Genomic DNA, 16,813 nt, shown 5'->3' on the forward strand with positions numbered 1-16,813 from the left:
ACTGAGATTATCTTTACCTCAGTTTCCCTAAGAAGTGTAAATGACACATAACCCTTGTGTTCTACTGACTCTCTCAGTGTGGTGAAAGCTAACATTATCACTTTAGTCCAGTTAACGGGCTCCCTCAAATCATGAGGTCTGAGCTTTGAAATCTCTGCTTTTAAATAATTTCCTTATCCCATTTCAGCCAGGCTAAAAGACTACAGTAACCCAGAGCCACTCAACTACATGTAATTGTGTTCCACAAAATTACAGGTGGGAATTTGCTTCCATTTCAAGTAGGATATCAAGATATTCATTCTGTTTATTGACATTCCTGCTCTCACCTAGTCCCCAGCCACACCTCATACACCCATACAACTCCATCCCTACAACCTGGATTTTATTGCACATTGGACATAATAAAATTGTGTCAACGCATACTGTAGCATTTTAAAACAAACACTTGCTGAACAATTCCACATACTGACCCTCTAAGAAAAGCTCAGAATAAAATCCTTAGTAGATGTTCACACGTGCTAGACAGCAAACCATTGTGCAAGTTTAATCACCAGAGAGGAGGACTAAAGTAAAAATTTATTTGACATGACTTTTACTGAGCTATGTGCCAGTTCCTAAAGCCCAGCTTTTCTGGCTGAGGAATGCAGTTTGCTGTTACAGGAAGGCCACATGCTGTAGCACCTTCTCAGTGCACGACAGAACCCATTAACAGACGGAAAATGCACCACATCCCAAGCAAACGGATTTATTCCACATGCAATCAGCTGAGAGCTTTCCCAGACACATTAAGCTAATTTCATGGACTAAGTTCATGCAGAGCTCCAGGAGTTTCTTTCACTCTACCCATTCACAACAGTGAACAGCACAAAGGTGAGTTGCATGACAAGGTCAACAGCTGAGTGAGTCTTTGCCAGAACTCCTCCAGACCATCCCTGCTATGACCTCAAACTGTCCCCAGAAAGAAGCCAGCACTGGGCAAGTATGGGCATAGACAAGTAACTGTGATCCAGATACCAGAACTAATCACCCCCTGATATGACTCAATATTTATAATTAACAAATAAAAGGAAGCAACCCAGTACATTTTCCTAAAATCATCAGAGGATGGACATCACTGATCCTCTATTAAATAGTGAAAGAACTCTTTGTGCAACACTGACATTGATTTAAAGAGCAAAAGGGAAAAAACCCATAACATTTAGTGGGCAGACTCCCTGTGAGACAGCACCAACAAAGAAGCACCCAGATGGCCCTAGCATCCAGACCCCTGTGGAAGCTCCAGGAGCTGCATGATGCACACAGCCAGGGTGGGCAGGTGCATCTGTCAGGTATGTGTGTCAGCACTGTCCCCTCTTGAGATGAAAAGAGACTCACAAGCAACAGGTCTTCAGTAACAAAGGCTGATGACCAGCTTTTCTTCTGAATAGAGCAAATGAGATCATCATGGTTTTGTTTTTTGCAGAATTCTTCCTTGAAAAGCAGCTGCAGCCCCTATCCTATACAAACAGCATGCAGTGGTGTCTGGGAGAAAACCTTTCTCCTCCATACCCTACCTGTGCATATTACAGGTCCCAATCACACCAATGCTTCACCAAAACAGGGCAGAAAAAAAATGACCTATTCTCCTTGCTTTGACCTTGTTGGATTCTGAGTCATCCAAAGCACACCTATTCTGTGCTTTGGATGAACAAACTGCTTTAAAGGGGCCTGAGGAGTGCAAGAGCCAAATCTGTGTTTGAGAGCAAAGGTTGTTTATCAGCAGGATCCTCTGCTGCAAGGTTGCAGAAAGAACCTCTTCAGCATGGATCCTTTTGGATCTGCAGTGTGCTTGGCAGCAGCAGGACAGCCTAGGTCTAAGATGAAAAACACAAGTGACCCTGTCAGCATGCACAGCCACAAGTGAGGAAGCACACTTGTGTTGGGAACAAGCCACACTGCCAAGGAGACAGCTGCTGCAGGTAAAGTGGCAAAGTGCAAACTGCAGTAACTGAGATCACCAGGATGAGTCAGCACCAGGAGATCAGCTCTAAAATCTGCCCAGCATGGCTTGTGTCTTAGCAAACCACTCTGTCCTTCACACTAGAAGTGGGGTTTTCTTAGTGCTCTGGTCTGCACTTCCCTCTGGCAGGCTCTAAGAAAATGGAAAACAATTCCTGAAGGGAAGGTCTGCAGAAAACTTGTCCTTTTCACCTGAGAAATGTGCTTAGCACCGACTCTCCTAGCACAGATATTTCCAATATGAATTTAGGACCCATGTTATCTAAAGCAATGGAGGAGCACAAGCATGCCAAGTCAGTCTTGGGCAGTCCCAAGATACGAGAAAAAAATCTTGGAGATTAAATGGTCATTAATGCCCTCAGAAATTACTTACTTCCACTTAATAACAGATCACAGTATTCTAGAGTGGCCTACCAAAACATCTATCTACACTGTGCCTGATGCACGGTACTGACTTAAGAAAGTCAGCAGCTTTTCCCAGAAATCTGGGAAAACTCAGGAGATTGAATGAGTTCAAGCTCAGGAGGAAGAGATGATGGAGACAATCTCCTCATACCATCAGGCAGAAGAGCCTTCACAGTGCAACCAACCTGATAAGGCAAGGATTGCCAGAGGCTGTATCCAGTGAGGAGTGGACTAAGTGGTCCTGTCTGCTAGCAGGACACAGACAGCAACCCTTTTCAAGGCAGGAGGAGCACAGAATGACCAAGATAAAGCAAATCAGAGATTTATGACTTCAGATTCATCCAACCTGAGAGAGACTGACAATTACCAGAAGAGACTGACAGAAAGATGTTACAAACCACATGCTGGTAGAGTATGAGGGAAGGCAAACTATCTCTCCAAATTCAGTAATGGTTTATTGCTAAACACATCTTTGTCTACCACTCAAATAGGCTGACTGCTGATTCTTCAGAGAAATTAGTGCTTCCACAAGCAACTGAATGTGATGTGACACAAGCAAATGAACTATGATGCCATCACACAGACACTGAGGTGTGACAGCTCTCTGAGCAACCTCACGAGGCCTGTTATCAGGATAGGGAGAAGGGACTGGAAACTAAACAGTGAGAAAGCTTCACAAGCACTTGAGTATGAAGCATGCTCATCTTGGCAGCACCAATACTGCTTGTAAGCCAAACCCAAGTTTCTGCTATTAACTTGGTTTCAGTTTAAAACAATAAGTGGAAAGCTCTGTGCATACTGAAGTGATAAAGATTTCTGACGTGCAAATAAGTAGTTCTTCATCTCACCTATTTTCGAAATTATTTACAAAGAAGGAACTATCATTTTTCCCCCATATCAGACATCAAGGACACAAAGCACTATGTTACTTTATACTGAAGCACCACAGACCAGTGGCAGCAGCAGAATGGAAGCTGCTCTGTCTCTGCCTTTCTGAAACATGTTGGGACATTAGCTATGGATCTGGACTCACTGGGACAGGCAATGCAAATACTGAAAAAGAAACAAAGACAGAAAGAAACCCCCCCCGAACAACACATTGATTCCAGTATGTAGAAATCACAATGAAGCTGCAGCAGACAGTGTATCTAATCTTAGGGGACATACTTGAGGGTAAACATTTTCTAAATACTTTAACAAACCAATGTTTACAGGAGGTTAGGGAGGAAAACTTGTCTGTGTTTACAGATAACTTTGCATAACACAAGGGGAAGGACAGGAGAAAGTACAAGCACTAGAGCCTATGCACTAAATCTAGGAGCTAGAGACTCCTTATGTGGGCTAATTAAAAGGCAGAGGCCAACCTTGAAGCCCACACCCAGATGACAGGGCTGGAAGATGTCAGCCATGACCATGAAAAGAAACCGGCTGTTACGCTGTTCCCGATACCGCTCCTTACGACAACCCAAACATCCATCCTCTCCCCAAGGTTTTATCTCCAATGGCTGTGAGCAAGCAAATGAGCAGGTGATTCAATCACTGTAGCCATGACACACTTTTTATCTCTGCTCTGTACTTCCAGGGAAAGGAAGCATGCATCTTATCAGCACAAAACAGTAGCTGAATGATATTAATGCTTGGAGCGTGATCCTGAAACACTGAATGGATATGAAGGTTCAAATATTTAAATGTTAGCATTCATTAAGTTAGGTTTTAAAACATCTGGGCAGGGCTCACAAGCAAGTTTCTACAGAATGTATGCTTACAGGAAGAGGTTTGGCACCACTTGCAGTCTGAAACTCAGAGCAGGCAAGCAAGACTTAAAGGATTCAAAGTTAATTAGCACTGCTTCAGTTTAAAGTTTACATGGGAAACTGCTGCCAGCTCAATTTATACCTGTTCATTACCCTTATAAAAAACACATGCAGCCTCCACTAGCATAATCATCATGGTCCCAGAGAACATTAGGAAGCAGCACTAGTGGAGCTCATGTTGAGGAAGGAATAAAAGAATCAAGTCAAATGCATGAAGTCACTCTTACAGATAAATTTTCACAGTGTTGCCTTGCTTTGTATTTTACCAGCAATGCTCTGCATTGTGATTAGTGAAAACACAGGTAGTGACCACTCCCACATGCAGGTACTTCAGTAGGCACCCCAGTCAAGAGATGAGAATGGTTTAAAGAGTTGTAGCATGGCTTAGACAACTGCTTCTTTCAGGCCTCCTTCATAAGTATAAGCAGTTTTCCCCTCCATTTCCTTCCCCAGTCCTCCCTGACTAGGCCCCTTTCTCTTCCTGTATTTGTAATCAAGTTCATGGTTAAGCCTATTTCAGACCAAGTTCATATAAACTCAACTTTTGGTGAATCAGCCTAGACTCACCTATTTGATACAAACATCATTAAAAAAAAAAAAAAGTTTATATCCTTAAGTGATTTGGGAGACTTTAAGCACTAAGAGATAGTTTGTCACACACCTTTTTTTTTTTTAATTAATGAATACCAACAGGCCATACTGGTACCTTTAGTTATTATTAAATCTGTTCACATTCATCTTTTGTATTCTCATCCACATATATAAAAGACTCCTGTACTTAGAGTTGCAACTGTTGCCACTGCACTAAGATTGACTTTACTCTTCATTCCCTTTACTCCCGTTCCGAGGCCAGTTTTGTGGTTTCACCACTCACTGTGGTGTGTGAGGCTTTTCTAAAGTGGCGGAGAAATCTAGGCTCTACATCCTTTGCATTCTAAGTCTACAAGAATAACACTTTCTTCCACTTTTTTTTCCTCATTGACAGTTCTACTAGCTACAACTTTCTATGTGCAGTGACAGTAATGCAGGTTCTCAGAATTAACCATTCAGCAACAGTTCTGCAAGCCTTTCAGTCACTCCAGACTTTGCTGAGGGCTGCAAAAATTCTTTTCCCCCACCTCCCCCTCTTAACTCTACAGAAACAGAATGTCATTTAGAGTAAGTACTGGTAAGACATCCTCATTGTCCCCACCAGAAAAAAATCCAGTTTATTATAAAAGGATCACCGTCTCTCCAAATGTCTTCAGTAGACATTACATTATTAACCTATATTTTTTCATACTTTATTATTCTATCTTCTATTCTATCTTCTAGATATATTATCATCTAGATATATTATTATTATATATTCTAGATATATATTATCTATCTGTTCACTATATTAGGCAATTAAGAAATTTATGGCAAAATAACTTAAAGCCATAATTAATTTAACATGTCAATAAAACATTTCTTTAACACAGCAACCTTCCTTCTCAACACAACTGAATGCAAAAGAGCATCAGATGCATCAGATTAATTCCTTTGTTCTAATTCATAACTGCCACAGCTCTATACATGTCCAATCTGAGAAACACTTCTAATGGAGCCTGCAAATGGCTCCCTTCATCAGCTTGGATGTTCCCATTACTTCCTGACCCTATGGAGTTGGGGTGCATGACAGGGCCATGCTGCCAACCAGAAATGTGGTCCCTCTTCTTCACAACCCCATGCTCCCAAGACCAAGAGCTGCAGCTCTGGCTTGGCCAGTAGAGACTTAGTGGTGCCCAGCAACTGCAACTGATGCAGCCAAGCATGAAGAAAATGAATAAATGAATAAATAAATAAAAGCCAACAGTTGAATGAGTCTCCGGCGTACTTTAACAACTCTGCTAAGTATCTGTTAAAATATTGTTATTTTGGAATTCTTTAAAAAATGAAGAGATAAAATTAAAAAGCTCCATCCATTCTGCAGTATCCTTCCCTAAGAATTGCTTTGGTTTAGGATTGGTCTTTTTTAGAGATTGACAATTTTAGAGATGACACCTCTGTACATAAACTTTTTTCAATAGCAGTATCTCAGGCTAATCTGTGGATCTACTCTTCACTATTAGTAACAGCAGATTTTGTAATTTTCCCCATTTTTGGGTTGATCTCAAAAGTACTCACCAGAGCCTAAAAGTTGTATGGGTGATGCTACCAGAAAGCAAGATAAAATGGCAGAAGCCAATGTCAAATTACAGTTCTGTTAGTGTTCTATGGTTAGAGAAACAGACCAGCTCTGCATTGCTGTGTTTGCATTCAAAGACAATAAAGCACTACTTCAAGTAAATGCCTCTGTCAGTTGCTACAGCCCTATCTGGTTAGCAGGGCTTTAAAAAGCCTTTCCTGAACGGGAGCCAAGAAATCACAAGCATATGAAAGGCAGAGGACAACAGGTATACAACAGCCCAATCCAAATAAATGCACACAAGGCAGCTTTCAAACATGCATACTGCTCCAAATGACTTCACAGAAATACTATCACCGGTGCCACATGAAAGACTGTGTCAGTGAAAGGTTCAAACAAACCAACCTACACAAATAACATTAGCAAAAAGTACCCAAGCTCACTACGTGCCACTTATTAGGAAAGTAAGCAGGTATTCTCACTTCCCTTCTAGGGAACAACAAAGGTTTAAAATGAAATAACAAAACAAAACTACAAAGAAACCCAAAACACGACCCCATAAAAAACCTAGACAAAACCAGCCCACTTCCACACAGGAAGGTACCAAGCGTTCACTTAGTTCCAAACCCTTTCTACCTTTTTCCATGGCCTCACAATGAAACACTTTAGTCTCAAAGTATGCCTCTAGACAGTTAATCTGTAGTCTCACATCCTGCCCAAGGAAGAACACATTAGCAGATGTCCTGAAATGATGAGAGCTGCCAACAAACTAGGTTCACTACTTGAAGATTTCCACTTAAAAATCAAGTCAATGCTGTCTTTGCAAGATGTTATCAAGTAAGACTATAAATTACAAACTGATTAGGCTACAAACCTATTTGTTTTTCCTTTCTCTTTTTGTTTTTTGGAAAATCAAAAGTAAAACAGCAAGAAAAATGACACCTTAACACCTAGTGTTAGAATCATAACATGCCTCTGCAGAGATGCACTAAGTTGTGTGGCCACAGATCCACATTGTTGGCTTAGGGCTCTCCAGATCTGTGAGAAACAGCCAGCATTCCCATAAATGAACACATTTAAAACTGAACTTTTTATCAGTGTTCTGCACTATTTCTAGTCTGCCAACTGAAAACGCAGAGCAGAAGTGGAGTCCAAGTTTAATAGCTAAGCATCTGCATGGACCTGAGAACAATACCAATATTCATTAAGAGGCCAATCTCAAACTGCCTTCTCATATTTTCGAGACAAGCACTCTATTAATACATTTCCTAACCTTAGCAAAACTCTTATGTTTTCATCCCAAAGCACCCACACACACATTGGTGAAGAGTTCCCAAAGTTATGACAACTACGTGTCCTACACACACCAGGGGGGAAAAACCCTAAAAATAAATCTCAAGGAAGCTATATATTGTGCCTTGCCAACCACAGTGAATTGTGCAGCCAGGAGTTGCTACATCCAGATTTAGCTTCACACAAGCTAACAGGATTCCTTTATAAATTTAGCTAGAGGCATGGGCAACAAACGCTTGTGGAAATTCGAACCGCAGCTCTCCAGCAGCAAAGACTGCTCCCTCCAAGAATGAAACAGTAGCAAAAGATGACTATTAGTAGGCTCTTATTACACAGCTTTCAAAACACACCTATAAGTCATCAGGTTCTCTAGGCAGGGTTACTAAACTGCTGAAGTACCAGTAAGCATTAAAAGAAAAAAGCAAGGCCACAGCTCTTTCTGTGCCTGCCAATTAATAATCAAAAGAGGAAAAAAAGCCAACTAGAGAGAGACCGTATTGGAAACCAGCTGAACGTTCATCTAAGTTTGTTTCGGGTCCTTTTCTCTCATACTTGGAGCAGTGTGGCTTGTGAAGAAAGAAGGAAACGAGTGCCTCAGGTCTGTCACTGAAGGATGAGATCTGAAGGGCTTCTCTTCCAGCAACAGGGACTAGTACACACGACCCGCAAAGCAAGGAAAAGATGAGCGCAGGATATGGGGAAATGCATACAGGACCCTATAGGGCAGCTCTGCCCCACTGCCTCGCCACAGAATCAAAGCTCCTGCTACTTAACAATAGATCAATCATATTTTTAAACCTCTTTAGGCCATACTTATCACAATCCCATTAACTTTAAAACATTTTTTTAAATAGAGGATGGGTTTTGGGGGTTTGTTAAAGCATCCCCACAGAACCTGAGGCCCTATGGAATTTTATCGTATTTTAAAAGAAGTACCTTCTCCCTCGCCGCTGACAGTCGCTGACGCCGCCAGGCTCGGGCTGAGCCGGTGCAGCTCGGCCGGGCTGCCCGGCGGAGCACAAAGCGGCGCGGCGGCCGCGCTGGGAGCCGGGCGCACGGTGCCTGCGGCGGGAGCGCACAAAGGCTGCGCTCACCGAACGCGCTGCGCTGCCGAGCCCCCGCCGCGGTCTCGGGGGCTGCGGGACACCGGGTGCCTCCCGTCCCACCGGCCCGCCCCGCTCCGGGAGCCGCTCCGGGAGCCGCCGCCCCCTCCCCGGCGCGCCCCACCGAACAAAGCCCCCGGCAGCGCTCACCGGCAGCCTCTCGCCGTCTTTCCAGCGCTCCTCCTCCCGCTGGAAATCCAGGCGCGGGGGTGCGGGTGGAGTGCGGGAGCTCACCCCGCTCCGCAGCCCGTGCAGCGGCTGCCGGCTGTCCGCCCCGCAGCGCCCGCGGCCGCGCCCCGGCTCACTCCGTGCGCTGCAGCTCCGGGCAGCCGCTTAATCGCCAAACTTCCTCCTCCTCCTCCTCCTCCTGCCGGCCGGGCAGAGGAGTCTGTGCAACTCCCCTCCTCCATGCAGCTCCCGCAGCCCAGCCGCTGCCTCAGCCCCTCCCCGGGGAGGCCTGGCCCGGCTCGGGGCTGGGGCTTGCTCGGCTCTCCTTCCCCTCCCTGCTCCGCCACCCCTCAGCCCCCGAGGCTGGGAAAGGGGGGAACGGGGATTAAACACTCGGATTTGTCTCTGGAATGGAGCCAAAGAGAGCAGTCGGATTACAGCCTCGGCAAGAAGAAGGGAGGAAAAGGGAATGGGGGATGGAAAGAAAAAAAAAAAAAATTAAAAATCCGCTACTGTTTTCACGGAGGGAAAAGCGCTGGGCTCTCCTGCCCTCCCCCGTGTGTCAGGTCACAGCCTCTCCGCCCTGCGAGCCCCATCCCCGCCTCGCCGAGCTGCCAACCGGCTCCTCTTCCTCCACCACAGGTCTGAAATTCAATTCACAGGTCTGAGAGAGCTTCTGTAAATGAGTTTACCAAATTGCCAAAATGCGAAGGGGGTAAGTCCACCACGAAATACAGACCCATGAAAAGCAAATTCCAAGAGGTTGTGGATAGACATTACACCTGCTTCGTGGTCATCTTCTTTGGAAAGGTGTGTTAAAAGTAACACAACATTAAAAAAAAAAAAAAAAACCATTAAAAAGACACACACAAAAGAGAAAAAAACTGGCTTAAATAAAGCCTGAATTCTTCATACCTGTTCAGTGCTCCTTATTCCTCCGAGCCCTAACAAAATTCTTGGTTTCCTGTGAAACCTCATTCCATATTTCACATTTAGTAAAGCTGTATTGCTTTTGTTCTGTAACAGTTTCTCCCTCTACTCATGCTAATACACAGCATGTGGAATGCAAGGAAAATTGAGAGGTTAGAACAGCTCATACTTTTCAGATGTCACAAGAAGTAATTACAGTAGTAATTCAGAAAAGCAGGAAGTTTCAGTGTTTGCCCTCACCTTACCTGTTCTCATTGGAATCCTTAAAAAACAAACAAAAAAACTCGCCCAAAACCACGAAAACACCTTGGTTAGGGTCTGTTTCTCTATCATTGCTTCAGAAGCCCAGAGCTCTTTCCCAATATACACGCTGAATATTCTTCAGACCAGTGCTGAATTTTAAAAGATTACCCCATTTATTAATTTTGGGCCCATTTCTAAACAAAAGTTTTTGTTTAATAAGTGGGACTGTATTACCTTTTCAAGAAAAAAAAATCCTCAAATGTTTTAATTACAGCTGTTCTTGCACATAACATTTATTGACATTGCAGAATTACAGCAGAGTTATCATAGAATCACAGAATATTCTGAGTTAGAAAGAACTGACAAGGATCATCAAGTCCAAGTCCTGGTCCTGCAGAGCACAGCCCCAGGAATTCCACCCTGTGCCTGAGAGCGTTATCCAAATGCTCCTTGAACTCTGCCAGGCTGGTGCTGTGACCATTTCCCTGGGGAGTCTGTTCCAGTGCCCAGCCACCCTCTGGGTGAAGAACCTTATCACCAAGGGGTAAATCTCACTCCACTCCTATTTCCTTGGGAGACATCACTGTCCTACCAGGCAGGAAAAGCAGATCACAGAAGGCTGGACTCCACAGTAAATACTGTGGAACAGTATTCTACAAAGTCGCATAGCAGGGGGGCAAGTGGGAAAAGGGCAATTTCAGATGAGATTTAGTAGCTTCACTAAAATCAGCCCACTGGTTGTGATCTCCTGCACTACATACCTACTCTATGTCTGAATTCAGCATCCAGCTGAGCACACATCCTTGCCTCAGCACACTACACTCTGGCCTTGTGCTGGGAACAAAAAGTTAGCCTTCATTTGCAAGTCAATAGAAAAAAAAAATGAAAAAAAAATCAAGAAAAAAAGCAGCAATACTTCTCTGATGAAACTACTGGGAGAGAAGCATTTGTAACTCTTTCCCATTTGGGGAATCAGGGAATGTTTTTCCTTTATGAATAGATCTTTGAAAGAAGGTAATAAAACAAACTACTACTTGATGCATTTAACTCGGTCCAAATTAAAACAAATGAAAATGCACACACATCCCCAAATGGGAAATACAGCAAAAGCCCCAAACCACTGACTATTCCAAGTTCCTTTAAGAAACTGTACAGTCTCTCCAAATATGTTTTAAAGGCCTTACATGATCTGTTCCATATGGAGTTTGTTTTTCCTCAGTGCTGTGACTAACAGGAAAAATCTTCAAGAGGAGAAGTCTCTTCCTCTCTCTTCATCCTTCTACCTCCATTTCCCCAAAGGATTGATCATGAGTCTGTCTGGTTTCTGTTTGCTTGTGCTAAAAATAACATTACAGTGGACTGACAAAATACCCTGAGTTTTAAGGCAACTGACTGATAATGTAGGATTATCATTGCAGAAGGAGTGAGAGAGGTTTAAAGGCCAAGCTTCACAACAGTGTAACACAACATAGTGTATCTGAAGAACCACACATTTTTGGAGGAATTAGATACATGGACGAATTGTGGGAACTCCTGTCTTTGAAGGTAATTCACATAATTCTTGGTAAAAGGGCATGGGTGACAAGGAAGCTGCAGGCAGGTGAACCTTTCTCCTGGGTTTTGCCTGTGCACCAGAAGGTCACTGGCAGAGGGGGAGCACCAGTTGTTGTCAGTCACTCTCAGCAGCACTCCTGGGCACAGGCAAGAAGCAGGTCTTTGTTCTCCCAGCTCCACCTTTTCTGACACACATCTTTTTCTGCTCACTCGCACAGCATGTCTCATACTCTCACACTGCAGGATCCCTGCCTTCCCCCATACATAAGGTGGGATCCAGCTCCATCTGCCAGCTCTTCACCTCTATCCTTCCAGCTGTGCTGGCAGTCAGAAATTTGCACTGCTAATGGGTTGGTGTCTTTCACAATGGTGGCCAGGACTCCCCTTCATGTACCACTTGAAAGTGATTTGCTTACTGTGTTGAGCATCTGTAACCTGAAATTATTTTCCTTCTAGGCCTGCTTATATCAACTGGTCTACCAATAAGTTTGTACATATGTTCTCAAACATCACAGCATATCTTTACATCACCAGTTCTGAACTGCACCAGTCATTGTGTTAATGTTTTCCTCATTCTGGCTGTGACTCAGCAAACCTGTAACCAATGCCTTTAAATGTACAGAGATCACTGTCACTTCAGTTTTGCTGACTGATGATTAATTTCAGCATTCACTTGCATGCACAAGTGAATGCTGAAATTAGGAGAAGCACAAGTTTATCTGTTCTGAGTTAGAACCTGGGTAGGGGGGAAAGCCTGTCCGTACAATAATAGAAAACTGCTACTTGTAAAGAAACCCCCACCATGCACACTTAAAAGAAAAAGATACATCCCAGAATTGATTGTTTGGTGAGGGGGAGGATCTGTAGAAGAAAACTGCTTCATCCATGCCATGCACAAGGGTGTAAAACAGGGAAAAGAGATATAATGTTAACCTGGGCACTCCCCAGTCAGCAATAAAAATAACAATAATAAAAAAAAAAATGCAGTGTTCTCCTTGCCTTGTGTCCAAATTAATTTTTCCACCCACAATACAATTTAATTGGCAGGCACAGGTACACTCATTTGCTTTGCAAAGCAATATTATTAAGTGTAGTAAGTTTTTAGAGCTGTACTCCTGTTCTGTGGAACACACTCTTTCATGTACACTTATGCCAAGGAGTACACAACCATTCCAGTAATTACATGTTCCAGTAAAACCATTAATACCAAATAAAATGCTATCATGCTATCATACCTACTTTATGCCTGTATCCTGCAGGTATTCAATTACCTCCAAGGCGATGAGATACCTGTTTGAAAAAAAAAATTGGAAGCATATTTAAGTCTTTACAGCAACAGCTGCTAAAAAATTTAATCACAAAGTTCAAAATATCTTACTCCCAATCTTACTGTAAAGTTTAAGTGGAAGTACTTTAAATACAAGACGACTTTACATGCCACTTGCCTTGGGAAACAAATAGTGTGCATTAAGAATGGGAGTAAGAGCATAAAGTTTAGTGGTTACAAGTATGAAGACGGTCAACAAAAGAAAATAGCAAAATATTGTACAGAAGGAAACAACTGAATTTAATCTTTCTAGGGAGAGGGTTTGATTCCTTTGTCTGGGAATATTTCCATGCAGAAGTAAACATCTTTGAGATGATTTGCTTTCCCCCATAGCAGCACTGCTTGGATCTTCCACAAATGCAACTGTATTTCATAAAAAAAGCTGCAGGAGACCAGCTGCAGTTTTCATGAAATAGGCTTCTGGTAAATTCAAAAGCTGGTGCAATTACGTTGTCAGTTCAGGTCTCAAATTCCTTACAAGTCTTGGGTCTCAAGCACAGCCTCCGCCTCCACCATGATGCTTTTTTCGTTGTGTTAAAGAATAGCTGTCTACATTTCCCATCTGTCCTTCTACAGAAAGTTTTTCCTCTGTATTATTCCTGAAAACATTTGCAGCTACACCCTTGCAAACAAAAACCATGTTTCAGTCTTACAAGGGCTCATCTTCTTCCCAATTGAATTTTCTTTGGAGCATTTTTGGTTACAAAGCTGGAATTTAGCCGTTAATTTCGGACTTCGGCCTGCAGCCGTCTTGCTCTAGAAGAAAGTTCCCACTAGTTCCATGCTCCTCGTAACAAAGCCACCAGTTAAGGATGGCTCATCGCAACCCCTCCAGGGTGAAAGATGCTTACCCCATTTTCTCTGGACAGGACAGTCAAAAGCTCAAAATAAAGCTGGAGCAGGATCCCAGCCACTTCCTCTTCTCTGTTTAGTTGCTTGCACAGCAAACAGCCTTACTGGACATACAGGAGGTGCTTGTTTCTCAAAATTCAGCTGCCTCTTCTTGGCTTAAATTAATTATTCACAAAAAGAGTATTAAGATGTCACAAGGAGGCCTTCATCTTGTGTGTTTTATATAGGGGCTGCAAGACCATGCTCTTTAAAAGGGTTTTTTCTTGCTACATGCTTTGTGGTGAGTCTACATGTACAAAAAAGCAGGATCAAGTCCAAGGTCTTCAGAGCACGGCAAGGGGTACATTAGGACTTGTTTTAAGCAGCAACTAAGAGTTGCTTTTCAACACTGCAAATACAGGTGCTCAGATGGCAGATGAAATCATGTGATTACAGGACTCCAACTTCAAGGAAACTCCTTCAAATATAAGAAACTACTGGTTTCTTCTGACTCATCTAGGTTATTTAAAAAGAAATTTTACTACTTACATGGAAATCTTGTGGTTCCCTACTTTCAGCTGTAGCTTTTAAAGTACAATGCTCCACAATAATTAGACTAATTGTTTTAAACTACCTTCTGAGTAATAAGTAATAAATGTGCATTTTTTTCTTAGGCAATAAACTAAATTCAGCCCCTAACTTCTTCAAGATCACCATCCAGTCCCTGGAGTATTTTCCTCAAGCACAACTAGTCCTGGATGCTTCCTTGCATTTATTCTGGTTTGCTGCCCATCAGAGAGTGAGGACCCCAGAGCAGGAAGACTGCAGGGGCATTTCTCTGGGCATGCATCAGAGAGGATCCCAAGGGGCAAACTTCCAAGAAGGAGCTAAGAGGACTGTAATCTCCTTTGCTGTATCGCTGTCTAATGCAACTCGCAGTCCAAATCACCTATCAGATAACTGTTTGGCCACTGTTCAGCCATCCCAATCCTCATCAAAGCTGCATCCTGTGCTGTCCTCGCCTACTACCACAGCAAAAGATTTTCCTCTCACTTACTAAATTCTATGAGTGGCAAAAGCCAACCAGACCATGGGCAGCAGGCATAATTCATCACAACCCTCAGGAAGTTTGAGAAACACTCAAAAATTCACTCTCAGTGACTGCAGACTCATTGAGGGAAGGTGATATTTCAGGTCCTGTCAAGACAGAACAAAGATAACAAACTCGCTGTAGTTCCATCTACATGAGTGCAGACAGGGCAGTGGAAAGGGAAGTCCAAAGCTTTATCAGGACTTGTAACAATGAAGGCTGTTAACCTCCAAATGGAGACTTGCATTGAGCTCGATCAGTGCCTGTCCAGAAGAAGGATGCAAGCCCTAAAATGAAGATCTGTCATTGACAAAAAGACAGAGAACCTCTTACAGTTTTACAAATCCTGCTACATACAGTAGGGACAGATGCTTTCAATTTTTAATGGTTGTATATAGAAGTGTAAAAATACAAAATACTTTAAACAGAAGCAAGAAAAAAGATGGTACCTCAACCTTAGGCAAAGGATATTAAGAGCAGAAGAGATACCTCTGTGAACTAATGAAATAAGAAAGAAAAACAGAAGAAAATTAAAAAGAAAAGTAAAAAAGGAAACCCAAAAATCCCAAGGTATTATGGTCAGTGTTGTTAGTTCCTGTTACTTAATATAGAAGTCTAGTACAGGAGAACAACCCCAAATTAAAATCAGAAACAATATCATTTAGAAAAGGCAATGTGTCACAGCATTTTGTAAATACTTGTTTATATGACATGACACGGCCTTTGCTTACTGGTTATTCTATCTCTATTCACAAAGCAATCGTCTGTATAAAAAGTATGAAATTTGAATGTTAATGTAACCAAAACAGTTCCAAATTATTCTGACTGAATGTCAATTATCACTGTTTTGAAACAATTCCATCAGTCAAGCAGCCAGCAAACTGTAATAACATTACAGATGCAAGAGTTACCAAATAAAGTCACATCAAAATTGGAGTATTTGGAAGACTCATTCTCTGATCAACAGATCAGAGAATCGCAGAATTTTCAGAGCATCTCAGAGACAATAGTGCCCAACTTTCACTGAATACTGTTACTAGATTGCTCTGCTATCTCAAGATATGATGGATAAAATCACTTCCATAGTATCTTTCTCACAGCCATTGACAAAAGTCTGTTCTGTTTCCTCAAGCCTTCGACTTTGTGGTACATCTGTCCCAGGACAGTGTCCCACAACATCACTTTGAACAAAAAAGCCAACAAACACTTAAATCTGTTAACTGCCTGTAAATCTGAGCAGCTGTGTTGTGAGTCATTTCAGGACTGGCTAATAATTGAATAAACAACTGTAATTGTGCTCCATGAAACTCCCATGTTTCCTTTCAGTCTTGGCTTCTCTTATGAAAGCTGTACAAGTTAGGGTGCAACCACAAAAACTCAGTCAGCTAGGACAATGTTTACCTCATACCTCTAGTCTACCAACCATCATGAAACACATCCTGCTTCTGAGAATGTAACAGTAATCATTTCCAAATATTCCAAATCCAGTGAGGAGAAGTTTGCTTACAGAGTGATATTTTTGAGAACCCTCAGATAAAACTGCCATTTATTATTTATACTGCAATAATGTTCACAAAGCACAGTGACCAATGTACTGAATGCACCATTTGTAAAAAAGAAGAAGGTCCCTATAACAGGGAATTTTTAATCTAAGTGATGTTGAGAGTGTTCTGAACTTTTGAGTAAAGGTAGCTTAAATTTCAGCTGGAAGAGAGGTCTCTTTTACTAGATCAGTGGTCTTTAATATGTGGTCTACTCCTAGGAAAGATAACTGAGCAAAGAAAGTTTGCTTCAGTGGACTTAGATTCACTTTACAGGGGTCCACAAATTTGAGACAGCTTGAAAATACCAGTCTTCCTAAAGATTTGTAAGCTATACCACAGAATTGCATTTGTGCTCAGTTGTTTG

At 42.4% G+C, this 16,813-nt stretch overlaps 1 protein-coding gene across 1 annotated transcript in view; it reads right to left on the reverse strand.

Annotated features, from left to right (window-relative positions):
- Positions 1–9,130, reverse strand: part of PLEKHG1 (pleckstrin homology and RhoGEF domain containing G1) — a 125,851-nt gene extending 116,721 nt beyond the window's left edge. Inside the window, exon 1 of the mRNA XM_058801049.1 lies at positions 8,913–9,130. The gene's annotated coding sequence lies outside the window, so the exon portion shown is untranslated. The remainder of the gene's footprint in view (positions 1–8,912) is intronic.
- Between the last annotated feature and the right edge of the window lie 7,683 nt (positions 9,131–16,813).

Source organism: Ammospiza caudacuta, chromosome 3 (genome assembly GCF_027887145.1).
Source record: "Ammospiza caudacuta isolate bAmmCau1 chromosome 3, bAmmCau1.pri, whole genome shotgun sequence".
Lineage (NCBI taxonomy): Eukaryota > Metazoa > Chordata > Aves > Passeriformes > Passerellidae > Ammospiza > Ammospiza caudacuta.